The 14,461-nt window shown below is 37.5% G+C and overlaps 1 pseudogene; it reads right to left on the bottom strand.

Annotated features, from left to right (window-relative positions):
• Nucleotides 1-14,219, bottom strand: part of LOC109160763 — a 67,586-nt pseudogene extending 53,367 nt beyond the window's left edge.
• Nucleotides 14,220-14,461: the final 242 nt, after the last annotated feature.

Consider the following 14,461-nt stretch of genomic DNA (forward strand, 5'->3'; position numbering starts at 1 on the left):
CTCAAGTGAGAAGCACTGGAGAAGGTGGAATTTCTTTTTCTTTTTTCTTTTTGTTTTGTTTGTTTTTTTTTTTTTAATTTTAAATTAACTAATTATTATTTAAAACTTATAAATGTGATTTAATTAAGGTGGTGCAAATAGCATTTTGACCACTCATTAAGTTATTTGCACCACATATATATTTATTATAAGTTTATAACTTTTTATATTTTCAATGTACTTTTTATCTTATTTTGGTCAAAGGGGGTGCAAATAGCAACACCCAATGTTATTAATCTGTTTATTTGGGAATGAACAGTCTTGATATTGTAATTAAATATGCGGTGGTGAGTACTTTCCAATAAATATTAATAACGATTGTATTAATTAATGCACTCTACTAATGAATGCAACGTAATAATTTCCAAACATCAGATGTCAAAAGTTGTGAGTCGTAGTTTTTAGTTGTCAGGAATTGGCGCCATGATTTCATGAATATAAGCTCATATCTACTATATATATATATATATATATATATATATATATATATATATATAAAAGAGCCCAAGAGAGTTAGGCCTATAATGGGTAGAAAAAATGGCGATCAAATTTTTTAATCAAATGAATGACTCAGATTGATCAGATTTTAATTTTTCCTTAAGATTTTCTAATTTATCCTTAATGAATATGATTACCCGTTAACTTTTCCGTTCAATATTATCTTTTTCGCTAATTTCTGTTAGTTCACCGTTAACTTACTCATTGATTTCAATAAAAAAAGGTCTTAGGTTTGAACTCATCCCAAACAAAGTTGGCATAATTAGTACTCTATTTTACTCTTAATAAATTAATAAATAATAATTTAGTAGCTACGACAAAAAATAATACATATGCATCTCTTTAATTTAGAATTATGTGGCTACAATGTCTTTATTAAAAATAAATTACTCATTATCTGAGAGAAATAATTTTATTAGTTATATTGTCTTTATTTTTCTCTAATAATATAAAAAAATTTACATTCAAATTTATCAATTGATTATATTCGTTAAATTGTTCCTACAATGTCATTATTTTTTAAAAAAATTATTCATTATCAATAAATTAATTAAGAGAAGTAATTTTATTAGTTATATTGTCTTTATTTTTCTCCAATGTAAAAATTCTTTACATTCAAATTCATCAATTGATTATATTCACAACATTGTCTATTATTTTTTTGTGCACTATTTTTTTAATTAAATATCAAAGTTATAAAGCAAAATAATGCTATATATTTATTTACCAAGTATTTTATTAATACCATGAAAAAATTAAAAATATATATAATTAATGAAGCCAATCATATTAACTACTTGAGGGATTTGTTGACAAAGAGAGTATTCAAATCACACAACAAATTGAAATGAGCTCTATCTCGCAATGTTCTTATTTGACAATCAGCAGTTAGTGGTTAGCGTTAGCGGATTTGACCAGCGAATTATATCAACGGTTGGTAAAAGGATATTTGAAAAAATTAGCTGTTTAGATTAACATGTAAAATGACATGAGGGTATAATAATAATAATAATAATAATAATAATAATAATAATAATAATAATAAACAACGAAGAAGCAACCATCGCCTTCTCCGGTGAGAAGGTGACGGACTGCCTTCTCACCGGAGAAGGTGACGGACGACACTCCTCCTTTTTTTTTTTTTTTTTTTTTAATTTTAATATGTTATTGTTAAAAAAATAAAAATAATAAATATTACTTTGACTATATTTATTAATAGTAGTCAAATAGCACTTTGGTATTTGCACCATCTATTTGACCTATTATATAGGAGGTGCAAATAGCAAAATAGGTGATGCAAATAGAATCTTCCATATGTAAATGCAATCATCTTGTACAATTATTCGCACACTTTATTGAGTAAAAAATGCTTATATCGTACTTGTAGACTCACATTGAACATTCCAAATCATAACATAAATTGGAATTTGTGCTCAACATTTATAATGGGTCAATGTTGGTCACACTTAGTAAAAGTGTTAAATCATCATTTTGATGAAGAATAGATTTTCATACACGTAGCACATTAGCACATTATCAAAAGTACGGATCTAATCCACCAATACTATGGGATCCTCTTGACCCAAAGCCCCAGGGGATTACGCCTCACTACTCTCTTCTTAGGATCACCTCCGTTGTTTCCATTCAAAAGAGCAGCTCCGATGACCTAAGTTAACTGAGTCAGCTGACATGGACTCTCAGCAAGGTCTGTCATAGACAAAGCACCAACTCCGAGTGTACGAGGGGTTTCTTCCCTCCTTCTAGGCGGCATCCGACCAACCCCTTTACACAACAGGAAATAACACCTTAGTCAAAACCTAGGGTTATTTGTACAACTAGCATATTCTTATAAAACAATCCCAAGGTCTCACCAGCCCAGACAAACTGATCCTGCAAGTAGGGATGACAACGGGGCAGGGTGGGGAATGGAGTCCCGTCCCCGAATTTGGCCCCCATTCCCCGTCCTCGCGGGGATTTTTAAGGGACGGCGAATCCCTGCCCCATTTTTGTTTATGTAATTATGCCTATTAAATAAAAAGATTAATTTTTTAAAAGAAAAATTAAACATAAATTAATACAAATATCCAAACTGTTCAAACTCCTTAAAAAAAAGACTAAACATAATTCTCAAGTTTTGAACATTCAAGTAGTGTAATGGTCGTTAGTTCTTCATTAATAACCTGAAAAATAATAATAATTTGAATAATATATATATATATATATATATATATATATATATATATATATATATATATATATATATAAATATATAGGTTTCGAATCCGGTGCACCCCCTCTAATAGATGAGACCATGAGGCCTCCTAATATCCATTGATTCAATTTCCATCAATGGTTGAGATTATAAGAAATTAAGGTAGTAATTAAGGACATTTACCAATGTAAATGTTATATTAGTAATTGTAATTCTAATTTATTTATGGACATAATATTATTGGAATGTGAAGCATTATTTTAGGGATTTGTGGATGGAAATTAATAGTTTCAATTATTACAAAGCTTGAAGAAGTGAACGTGGCGTGGACAATGCTAAAGGAGAAAATGAAGCGGTGGGAGGGCAGGAACAACACTGAAGCACATTTCTCAAATGGCTAGTAGCAGTACCGGTAAGTGCATTCACATGCCAACGTCTGTGCATATACTGAAGAATGGGTTTTTTCCCCCGGTGTGGGTGGGAGGGGGGGTGTGGTTGTTGGACGAAGTAGTGGTCCATTGACTTGTGTAGCGTGTTCGTGTTCAGGTGGGTGCGTACATGGTTATTTGTTTGACCGATAGGATGGCGGGATGATGCGTAGACAGCAAATAGTATGTGCGTAGACATCCCATCCATTTGTTAATTTGTAATGGATGGATGAGATTGAATGAGAAATATAATGTAAATAAGGATATATTTTAAATAGGTGGGTTTAAAAGTAATTGTATTAATGTGCTAATTTTGGTTAGAAGTAGATTGGAATCTTTGACATAATGAAAGACCACATTAGAAGTAAATTGGCATGTGCATGTTGTAGATTAAGGGGGTTTGGAATTTGTTTGTTTTTCATTTCGTATCCAAAATAATTATTATAAAGGGATGTGCGTGTAATGATATTGTTAGTTCTTTTTGAATGAATTAGACGGTATAGGTATTATTTGGTTGGTCTGTTATGAAACTTATTTTTTATAGACACTAGTGTGTGCGTGTATGTTGGTAGGTTTGTGCACCGTACCCGATTAAAGGGCAAAAACAGTAAAATGCACACGCCAACATTCAACTGCGCACAAACCAGTGTCAACACATCCCCGATTAAAAATATTCGCATACCGCGAGTTATAAAAAGCAAAACATTATATCCCTAAGATAAAATTAATCTTGAAAATCGATTAAAACTCATGCTCACTGTATGCACCAAAGATCCCTAATCAAACTCAAAATCATAAACAATACTATACAATCGACACACCAAAATCACATGTGACAGTACAATGCACAAACTAATGGTATTCTAAGCACAAACCATAAAACTAGTCACATGCACACGCCAATACAGAACTGTGCACCCACTATTTGGTCCTACAAGGGGGTTTGGAATTGGTTTGTCCTTCATTTTGTATCCGCAATTATTATTATGTGTGTGCGTGAAATGATATTGTTAGTTCATTAAGATTGAATTAGACCCGTATGGGTATTTATTTGGTTGATTTACTATGCCACGAGGTTTTTTAATACATGTTGGTGTGTGCGAGTATGTGTGAAGGTGTGTGCGTGTATGTGCATATGCTTGGAGAAGCATGTGCATCTGCAGATATGAACATTAACATGGAATAGAATAACACAAGCAAATTGTTAAAAAATGAATACGACGAGAGAGGAAATTGCATTACACAGAGTAGATTTAAAAAAACGGTTCAAATTAACTAAAATAAACGAAATACGTCAAAAGTCATCGTAATAAGAATGAAGAGACAAACATAAAGTATTTTAAGCAGCATATAAGGTGTCAACGAGCATGTCCCCGGAACCCACAACACAACTGATATTCGATACACGGTGTGTGTTAGCCAGAAATAGTAGAATTTCGTACGAAAAGCGCACGCGTAGTGCAAGCATGACCCGTGCATCACCCCTACGAAGCCCGCAGTCCCATGAAGCGAACGGTTGTCTGACATATGACTCCATGTGACACATAGCAAACACGTCGTAGTCAGCAAAAATCTCATAAGCAGTCTACAATGTTAGAATCCAACTATTGCTTAACAAAGACGAGTAGTAAAAGGGAGAATTTAATATATGGACATATGAATTAGTATGCACCACCAAACAGTACCAAACGCACATGAAAAAACTACCATCCAAAATCCCCAACCAAACAGTATGTAGTTACACAGTAAAATGCACATGCCATAAATCGACCACACATAGAGTATGCTGAAACGCGACTATACACCCCAGGAACCAGGAAATAAAAAGTAGCTACACCCGCCTCGCCTACTCAAACTGCCACAGTCCGGCCACCGTCGAAAAGCACACAACCCCCCCCCCCCCCCCCCCCCTCAAAAAAAAAAATAATAAAGGAAACCCCAAAAAAATAACAACAAAAACGAAACACCCGAGCAAAATAACACTCACCCCTGCAATCGAACACAGACCATAAAGCTGTAAGTAAACCTGTAATGCCACGTCCAGACCATAAATGTAATGCCCAGACCATATTAACCCCACCACGCACATGGTAGTGCACCACTACACACAGACCTGGCACCCAAATTAAAAATCCTGTAATGTCAAGTCCAGATTAACGCAACATGCACATATTGAGTCCCCACTACGCACAGAAAAAAACCCAAACTGCAAATCCCTCAAACCCTAACCCAGAAATCAAACAAACACCCGCAGTCACACTCGCACACCCCCCCAAAACCCTATGTACAGCGACGAACACAACCCACCTGTGATAACCCCCAAGAAAAAACACAAAACCATCAACTTCAAACGCACAAGTAATCGAAAACCCTAAATCCCAACCCAATCCCCTTCTCTACAGTAACAAACCAACCAAAATCCGGAAAAATTCCCACAAAACAAACAAAAAAAAGGGTGAAAAATAGAACTCGTACCTGAAGAAGATGATATCCCCCTAATCCGCTTGGACTTCATCCTGCTAGACCCAACCATGGAGACTTTGACGCCGGGTAATCGCTGCGAGGCTTCGAACAGAGGAAGAAGAATCGACAAGGGAGATGAGATGTGCGAGAATACAGACTCCAACGAGAGCAGAGCGTAGAAAACGAAAAGGGAAGACTAATAAATCACTACCCACACGGCGGAAATAAAGCAATTAGATAATAAAAGCATAAGCCAAATGACAAAAACACCCCAGCTTTCCTTAAGAAATACGCGCACATGGGGAATAAACACAACACCATCCGAACCATTGATCAAAATAAATCAACGACCAGGGAGTGTGCTCACGAACTCATCCAACTAGGGGGGTTACACCGGATTCAATATATATATATATATATATATATATATATATATATATATATATATATATATATATATATATATAAACTTTTAGATTTTGAATCCACTGGAACCCCCCCATTTAGGTGAGCTCGTGAGCACTAATCTCCACCGTTTATTTCTATTTTATTAATGTATCAGATTTGGATATTGTATTTATAATTCGCGTGCGTTTTATAGGGAGAGGGGGATTTTTTGTCTTTTTTGCGACGTTTTAATTTGGTTAAGTATTTTGGATTGCGGATTTGTGGGTATATGTTTAGTATTATTAGGAATCTTCCGCACGTTCTCCATTCACGTCGTTTCTTTTCCACTTTGGCGTTTCGTTTGCCGAGGGATAGCTTCTTCTACACATCCGGTCTCGCCGTCTGGTCAGAAGCTTTGGTTTGTCCGTCCGGTACTGCGGGGTTTCGGCGGTCTCTCTTTATGTTTCTCATGGCAGGTTCGAGCTCTATGGCGTCTAAACAGCTGAGAGACAGCTCTTCCAATTTTACCAACATGTTCCTTGCACACTCTCAGTCATCAAGTTTGGTCATTGTTCGACCCTACCCCCCCCCCCCCCCCCAACAATGCACTCCCTTGCATTCCTCTATCCTCACCCGCGTAATTTATATTCAGTAAAACGCACAAGCTACCGTATACATAATGCACAGATCACTACCAACCACACACGTCAATTAGATGTTACGCACAAACAAAATTAAGACCATGCATCCTACACCACAACACTACTTAACGCCACCTAAGCCGGGACATACTTCCCAAGACCATTCATGCCAGCCATTAAATAATTTTGAAACATACGGTAAAGATGACAACGACACACATGGACACGCGAAAGCTAATCCACACACAGACCATATCAAAACCCCACAATCATCCATTCACATTCAGATTGAAAGGCAAAATTTTAAAAACATAAACGCCCAACTTCCTTCACATGCATTCGCACCCGCTTAGAGACAAGTATGCACCTACCAATGTTCGTTCTAACATTCTACATCAAACGCACAACCACTCAATCAGCATAACGCACACGCTACCACTAACAGACGCACACACCTCTCATAACCCGCACAAACAGCTATTCTGGTACGCACAAACAACTTTAAGATCATGCATCCAACACCAACACATTTTACCCCACTTAAGCAGGCACATACTTCCTAAGACCATTCACCCCGGCCACTCCATCATTTCAACACGTACGGTACACCACACTATGGCACTAACGCACATGCCACCCCATGCCAATGCACAAACCATTCCCAAAACTCCTAAGTAACCAATTAATATTTAGTTGAAACATCCTCATGAAAAAAAAAACACACCAAACACCTACAATCTCACACGTTAAGAGTCTAGTATGCACCTACCCATGTTCGTCGTATCTTCCCACATCATAATCGACAACTTAGGCTACCACAACCTCCATTAACATTCCTTGTCCTAACGCCCTCGAACCATTCCAGTACTCACGCACACACGTACCATTCTACCTTGGTTGTATTACGTTCCATTTTCAATTAAAAAAACAAACTAAAAAAAAAAAACTAAAACAAAAAAAATGCTCAAACCAGAGCACACTTATGCACATGCCGGAATAGCTACAGGTCATTCCAGTTCTTAAACTCCGCCGCAGCTTCCATGATCAATCACAGTCTACTATCATTGTGTTTTTTTCCTCAGCCCTTCCCCACGCAACTTCAATGGTACAACATATGTTGTCAATTACTTCTGAATATCTTTTCCCATTCAAATACTCATATATATAATCCAAAAGATTCCAATTCAAATCTTTCCATAATTTATCATATAACTACAATTACTATTTAATCCTTTTGATTTTTATATATCCTTATTTACTTTATTATTATCTTCTAATCTCCACCATTCATGTAGAATGAATCAATGGCTATCAGGAGATCTCATGATTTCATCTATACTAGGGGTTGCACCGGATTCGAAGCCTAAACTTTTAACTTAGCCAATATGAACCATTCAACAATAATGAACCACTAAACAATAAACAATAATCAGCAACAATAAACACTAAACTAAATAGTAAGATGACAAACTAAACAAATCAATAAGATTAAAAACTAAACTAAACACTAAACAATAACAATAAACAGTAATTAAACAGTAAGATTACAAACAGTAAAAACTAAACTAAACTAAACAATAAGATTACAAGCTGCTTTACGAGTTAATGAATACAGCAGCAATGGCTTCAAGCGTAGCAGCAGGGAGAAAGCTTTCAAGATCATCCCATTTCCAGCCATCATAATTCGACCAATAATCAAGATCATCCCATTTCCAGCCATCATAATCCGACCAATAATCATGCACAGTATGCTGAGCAATTGACTCTGGGATTTGGCAAACGGCTATATCGCGTAGCGGCAGATCACCTAGCTAAAAGAGAGTTTGTTTGCCATTGTGTACTAAGTGCCTGGAACCAACTTGGATTACTGGAATGCTTTTAAGGATTCCTTTCCAAGCATTGGACATATTCTGATAAAACTAGTAAAAAGTAAAAACTGCATTATTGGCTTTCTTTCTAATCTTTCTAATACAAGTAAAAAAATGAGTGATGAGATGTAAAAAACATGTTGTTGACTTAAAAAAATTAGTTGGTGTGATAAATGGTGATGAGGCTGTTGTTGGCAGAGTTGCAGAGAGGAGATAGATGGTGATGAGGTTGTTGTTGGCAGAGTTGCAGAGAGGAAATAGATGGTGATGAGGCTGTTGTTAGCAGAGTTGCAGAGAGGAGATAGATGGTGATGAGGCTGTTGTTGGCAGAGTTGCGGAGAGGAGATAGATGGTGATGAGGCTGTTCTTGGCATAGTTGCAGAGAGGAGATAGATGATGATGAGGCTGTTGTTGGCAGAGTTGCAGAGAGGAGATATATGGTGATGAGGCTGTTGTTGGCAGAGATGTAGAGAGGAGATAGATGTTGATGAGTCTGTTTTTGGCAGAGTTGCAGAGAGGAGATAGATGGTGATGAGGCTGTTGTTGGCAGAGTTGCAGAGAGGAGATAAATGGTGATGAGGCTGTTGCTGGCAGAGTTGCAGAGAGGAGATAGATGGTGATGTGGCTATTGTTGGCAGAGTTTCAGAGAGGAGATAGATGGTGATGAAGCTGTTGTTGGCAGAGATGCAGAGAGGAGATAGATGGTGATGAGGCTTGATGGGCATATTTTACGCTCATATTTTAGGTACATCTTTATAATAATTTTGCATTGGTTATTTAATATTATCTAATAATTAATTCTTTTTATATATAATATATAATATAATATATATATAATATATAGTACGTACCATACTTCAAATATATATAATATATAATATATATAAAACACATACTAATTATATATACTACGTACTACATATATATATATACATATATTATATTACGTGTACTAGCTAAGTATATATATTATATATTATTAAATATGGTTTTGGTCCAACAATGATGCAAAGGATTTGATTTGTTCTAAATCAACGGATTCATTCATGCGAAGCAAATGGAGGAGTCTTCGGACGTGAGCCACAAATGTAGGAAGTTGGATGGTTGAAATTGATTTAGCCTATTTTTAGAATACTATAAATAGAAGAAGTTTCCTATTGTAAAATGTTCATTCTTCCCCTCTCGAATATTCTTTAAGGTTGTTATCAATGCCCATTCGCGGCTAATTTCTTGTTTGGTTTAGTGAATTGAAGCCCCGGAGTTCATTACGCTGTAAGGTTATTTATTTATTTTTATTATATATATATTTTTTATGCATTTGAGTATTAAATATTCTTCTAAGTTATTTGAAATAATTGTGTCAATTAATTGCTAGGGAGGCCTACTAGTTATTTATTTGATATAATTATTTGCTATATTAGATAATGTTGTGCTACAAATTATTCTAATATTCAGTAGCAACTGGGTTAATTATTGACGGCTTAGTGATAATTGGACTCGGGAAGAATATTTTCCTAAATTAAATGCAACCGCTTGTGCTTGTGTTATTTAGTTTGTCGGTTTTCCTAGTTCCTATTGCTGCTATTAAATTAAATCTATAGTGCTTGTCTTAGGTTATTTAGTAGTTAGGGGTAATTAAACCGCTTGTGCTTTATTTACCTACAACTAAGGGAAAACAGAAATGAAATAATTTCACGACAAATATTCAATTGCATATTAATTACTTTATTAATCAATGATCAGTGTTGAATTCCGGTGGTGGATCTTTACTAACCAAGGTTCCTTATTATAAGTATTTTCGATATATCATTTTCATTGCTTTATTCGTTCAATTAAATTTCTTGTTTATTTAAATTCTCTTTTATTTTATCTTTATTCTCGATATATTCCAAACCCCCCTACCTTTAATTTGAGCACAAAAGTTAAACTAGTTACTCCTCGTGGGATCGATCCTTACTCCCGCTACTACGTTTGTAAGGTTTTAATTTGGGAGCCTACGACAGCTCACCAAGGCTGTTGTTGGCAGAGTTGCAGAGAGAAGATAGATGGTGATGAGGTTGTTGTTGGCAGAGTTGCATTCCTCTATCCCCACCCGCGTAATTTGTATTCAGTAAAACGCACAAGCTACCGTATACATAATGCACAGATCACTACCAACCACACACGCAAGTAGATGTTACGCACAAACAAAATTAAGACCATGCATCCTACACCACAACACTACTTAACGCCACCTAAGCCGGGACATACTTCCCAAGACCATTCATGCCGGCCATTAAATAATTTTTAAACATACGGTAAAGAAGACAACGACACACATGGACACGCGAAAGCTAATCCACACTCAGACCATATCAAAACCCCACAATCATCCATTCACATTCAGTTCGAAAGGCAAAATTTTAAAAACATAAACGCCCAACTTCCTTCACATGCATTCGTACCCGCTTAAAGACAAGTATGCACCTACCAATGTTCGTTCTAACATTCTACATCAAACGCACAACCACTCAATCAGCATAACGCACAGGCTACCACTAACAGACGCACACACCTCTCATAACCCGCACAAACAACTTTAAGATCATGCATCCAACACCAACAAATTTTATCCCACTTAAGCAGGTACATACTTCGTAAGACCATTCACCCCGTCCACTCCATCATTTTAACACGTACGGTACACCACACTATGGCACTAACGCACATGCCACCCCATGTCAATGCACAAACCATTCCCAAAACGCCTAAGTAACCAATTCATATTTAGTTCAAACATCCTCAGGAAAAAAAATAAAAAAAACAAACCAAACACCTACAATCGCACACGTTAAGAGTCTAGTATGCACCTACCCATGTTCGTCGTATCTTCCCACATCATAATCGACAACTTAGGCTACCACTACCTCCATTAACATTCCTTGTCCTAATGCCCTCGTACCATTCCAGTACTAACGCACACACGTACCATTCTACCTTGGTTGTATTACGTTCCATTTTCAATTAAAAAAAAAAACAAAAACTAAAAAAATGCACAAACAGGAGCACACTTATGCACATGCCGGAATAGCTAGAGGTCATTCCAATTCTTAAACTACGCCGCAGCTTCCACGATCAATCACAGTCTACTGTCATTGTGTTTTTTTCCTCAGCCCTTCCCCACGCAACTTCAATGGCACAACAGATGTCGTCAATTACTTCTGAATATCTTTTCCCATTCAAATACTCATAAATATAATCCAAAAGATTCCAATTCAAATCTTTCCATAATTTATCATATAACTACAATTACTATTTAATCCTTTTGATTTTTATATATCCTTATTTACTTTATTATTATCTTCTAATCTCCACCATTCATGTAGAATGAATCAATGGCTATCAGGAGATCTCATGATTTCATCTATACTAGGGGTTGCACCGGATTCGAAGCCTAAACTTTTAACTTAGCCAATATGAACCATTCAACAATAATGAACCACTAAACAATAAACAATAATCAGCAACAATAAACACTAAACTAAATAGTAAGATGACAAACTAAACAAATCAATAAGATTAAAAACTAAACTAAACACTAAACAATAACAATAAACAGTAATTAAACAGTAAGATTACAAACAGTAAAAACTAAACTAAACTAAACAATAAGATTACAAGCTGCTTTATGAGTTAATGAATACAGCAGCAATGGCGTCAAGCGTAGCAGCAGGGAGAAAGCTTTCAAGATCATCCCATTTCCAGCCATAAATCCGACTAATAATCAAGATCATCCCATTTCCAGCCATCATAATCCGACCAATAATCATGCACAGTAAGCTGAGCAATTGACTCTAGGATTTGGCAAACGGCTATATCGCGTAGCGGCCGATCACCTAGCTAAAAGAGAGTTTGTTTGCCATTGTGTACTAGGTGCCTGGAACCAGCTTGGATTGCTGGAATGCTTTTTAGGATTCCTTTCCAAGCATTGGACATATTCTGATAAAACTAGTAAAAAGTAAAAACTGCATTCTTGGCTTTCTTTCTAATCTTTCTAATACAAGTAAAAAAAAATGAGTGATGAGATGTAAAAAACATGCTGTTGACTTAATCATTAAGCAATTTAAATAACAGTGAAATACAAAGTATAATATCACTCAATTCATTGTCTTAATCATTCATCATATGTCACAATAATCTATCAAGTACTAATATTATTATTATTATTATTATTATTATTATTATTAGGGGCTGGCCTTGATTATTTAACAATTATTGGGGCCAAAACCCACAAAACTATTGGAGCTATCTATAGAAATTTGAAGGCCTTCCTGCTGGATGTTCCCTATGATGGATAGTCCAGTTGTGGAAGGAGCAAATGCAAAGCAAAATGTGCCCCTTTCATCAACTGGTACAAGAAAGTTCCTAACTGGAAGGGTCAAGATCGGGCCACCCAAAAGGAAAAATGATACTGGGGGTACCTCAACCGTACCCAACACGTTCAAATCGTAGCACGTATCTAATATTGACACACTGGGTGCCCGAGGAAGGTTGGCAGTTTGTGCCAAGAATGCGTCGCGTAACGCCACGTACGCCACCATGGGGAGTCTTGTCACGACGGTTCCGGTGTCCATCACCACCCCGCCTTCGCCCAGCTCTGTTAAACGGAAGACGTCTTCGGATATTGGGAGTTGCGTGCCGCCGACGCCCAGACCTGAGAACCCGATATAGTAGATAGTGGGTGCCCATAGGTTATGGAGCAAGGGTACCCACAGGAAAGGCTCCTTGCGGACCTCGCCCGAACTCCAGTGACCCGGAGGACTCACTGCCCCGACTCACCAAGCAATAGCTGAAAGCTCCGCCCGTTTGCCTGAAAAGTTGACCCATGATCGACATGGATCCTCCGCCGAGACCCAACCCCCCGTCGACTTCGATGAACAGCCCCTGGTTGGTATGGCTGCAACCGATATCCACATTCTGGACCACAGTTAGCCCAAACGTGAGAGTCTCGAATGCCATCGTCCCCATGGTGTACGACCGATCAGCGTACATGACCTCGTACTTGCACAGACCCGAGTTGCACCCCAAATTGTTCTCGGTACAGAAAGCGGAGCTACACGGCATGTCGGCAAATGAAGCTGAGAGAGACGGGTCGAACACCGGGTCATATTGTTGGTAGCATTGGTTACAGGGTTGACACTGAACCCACACAATATCACTCCCTGTGTCAATAACCATATACTGATATTGCGCCGGACTCCCGACCCCAATCCTCACCAAGTATTCTCCACTCCCTAGATCCGAACCGGAAACCACCCCCACCCCAAACTCCTCCACCTCATACTCGGCGGCTTTCCCACTACCGCTGCTGCGAGTTTTGCGAATGAGGGAGGCAACTCTGTGTGCGTCCCTTTTCATTCGGGATCAGAATCGGTGGCGGAAGTCGGTAAAATTGGAAAAGGGCAAGTTATCTCTGTGCAGGAGATTGAGCTTCCAACTACCCTCATTGCGTCTTTCATCCTTGAATTCCTCTTGGGTTTTTGGCGGGGGATGGAGGTTGATAGCCTGGGAAAGGGTTTGTTTAACGTTGAAATGCTAATGTGGGAGAAAGGGGATGGCATGGCAGGCTGAGGTAATGGTATGGGTTGCAGTTGCAGATGTTGTAAAGAAAAATAGGGAGAGGAGGATATGAAGAAGCATTGCCAAGTAGATAAGTTGGTGTGATAGATGGTGATGAGGTTGTTTGTTGGCAGAGATGCAGAGAGGAGATAGATGGTGATGAGGCTGTTGTTGGCAGAGTTGCAGAGAGGAGATAGATGGTGATGAGGCTGTTGTTAGCAGAGTTGCAGAGAGGAGATAGATGGTGATGAGGCTGTTGTTGGCAGAGTTGCAGAGAGGAGATAGATGGTGATGAGGCTGTTGTTGGCAGAGTTGCAGAGATGAGAT

This window comes from Ipomoea nil, unplaced genomic scaffold (genome assembly GCF_001879475.1).
Source record: "Ipomoea nil cultivar Tokyo-kokei standard unplaced genomic scaffold, Asagao_1.1 scaffold2921, whole genome shotgun sequence".
In the NCBI taxonomy this organism is placed as follows: Eukaryota; Viridiplantae; Streptophyta; class Magnoliopsida; order Solanales; family Convolvulaceae; genus Ipomoea; species Ipomoea nil.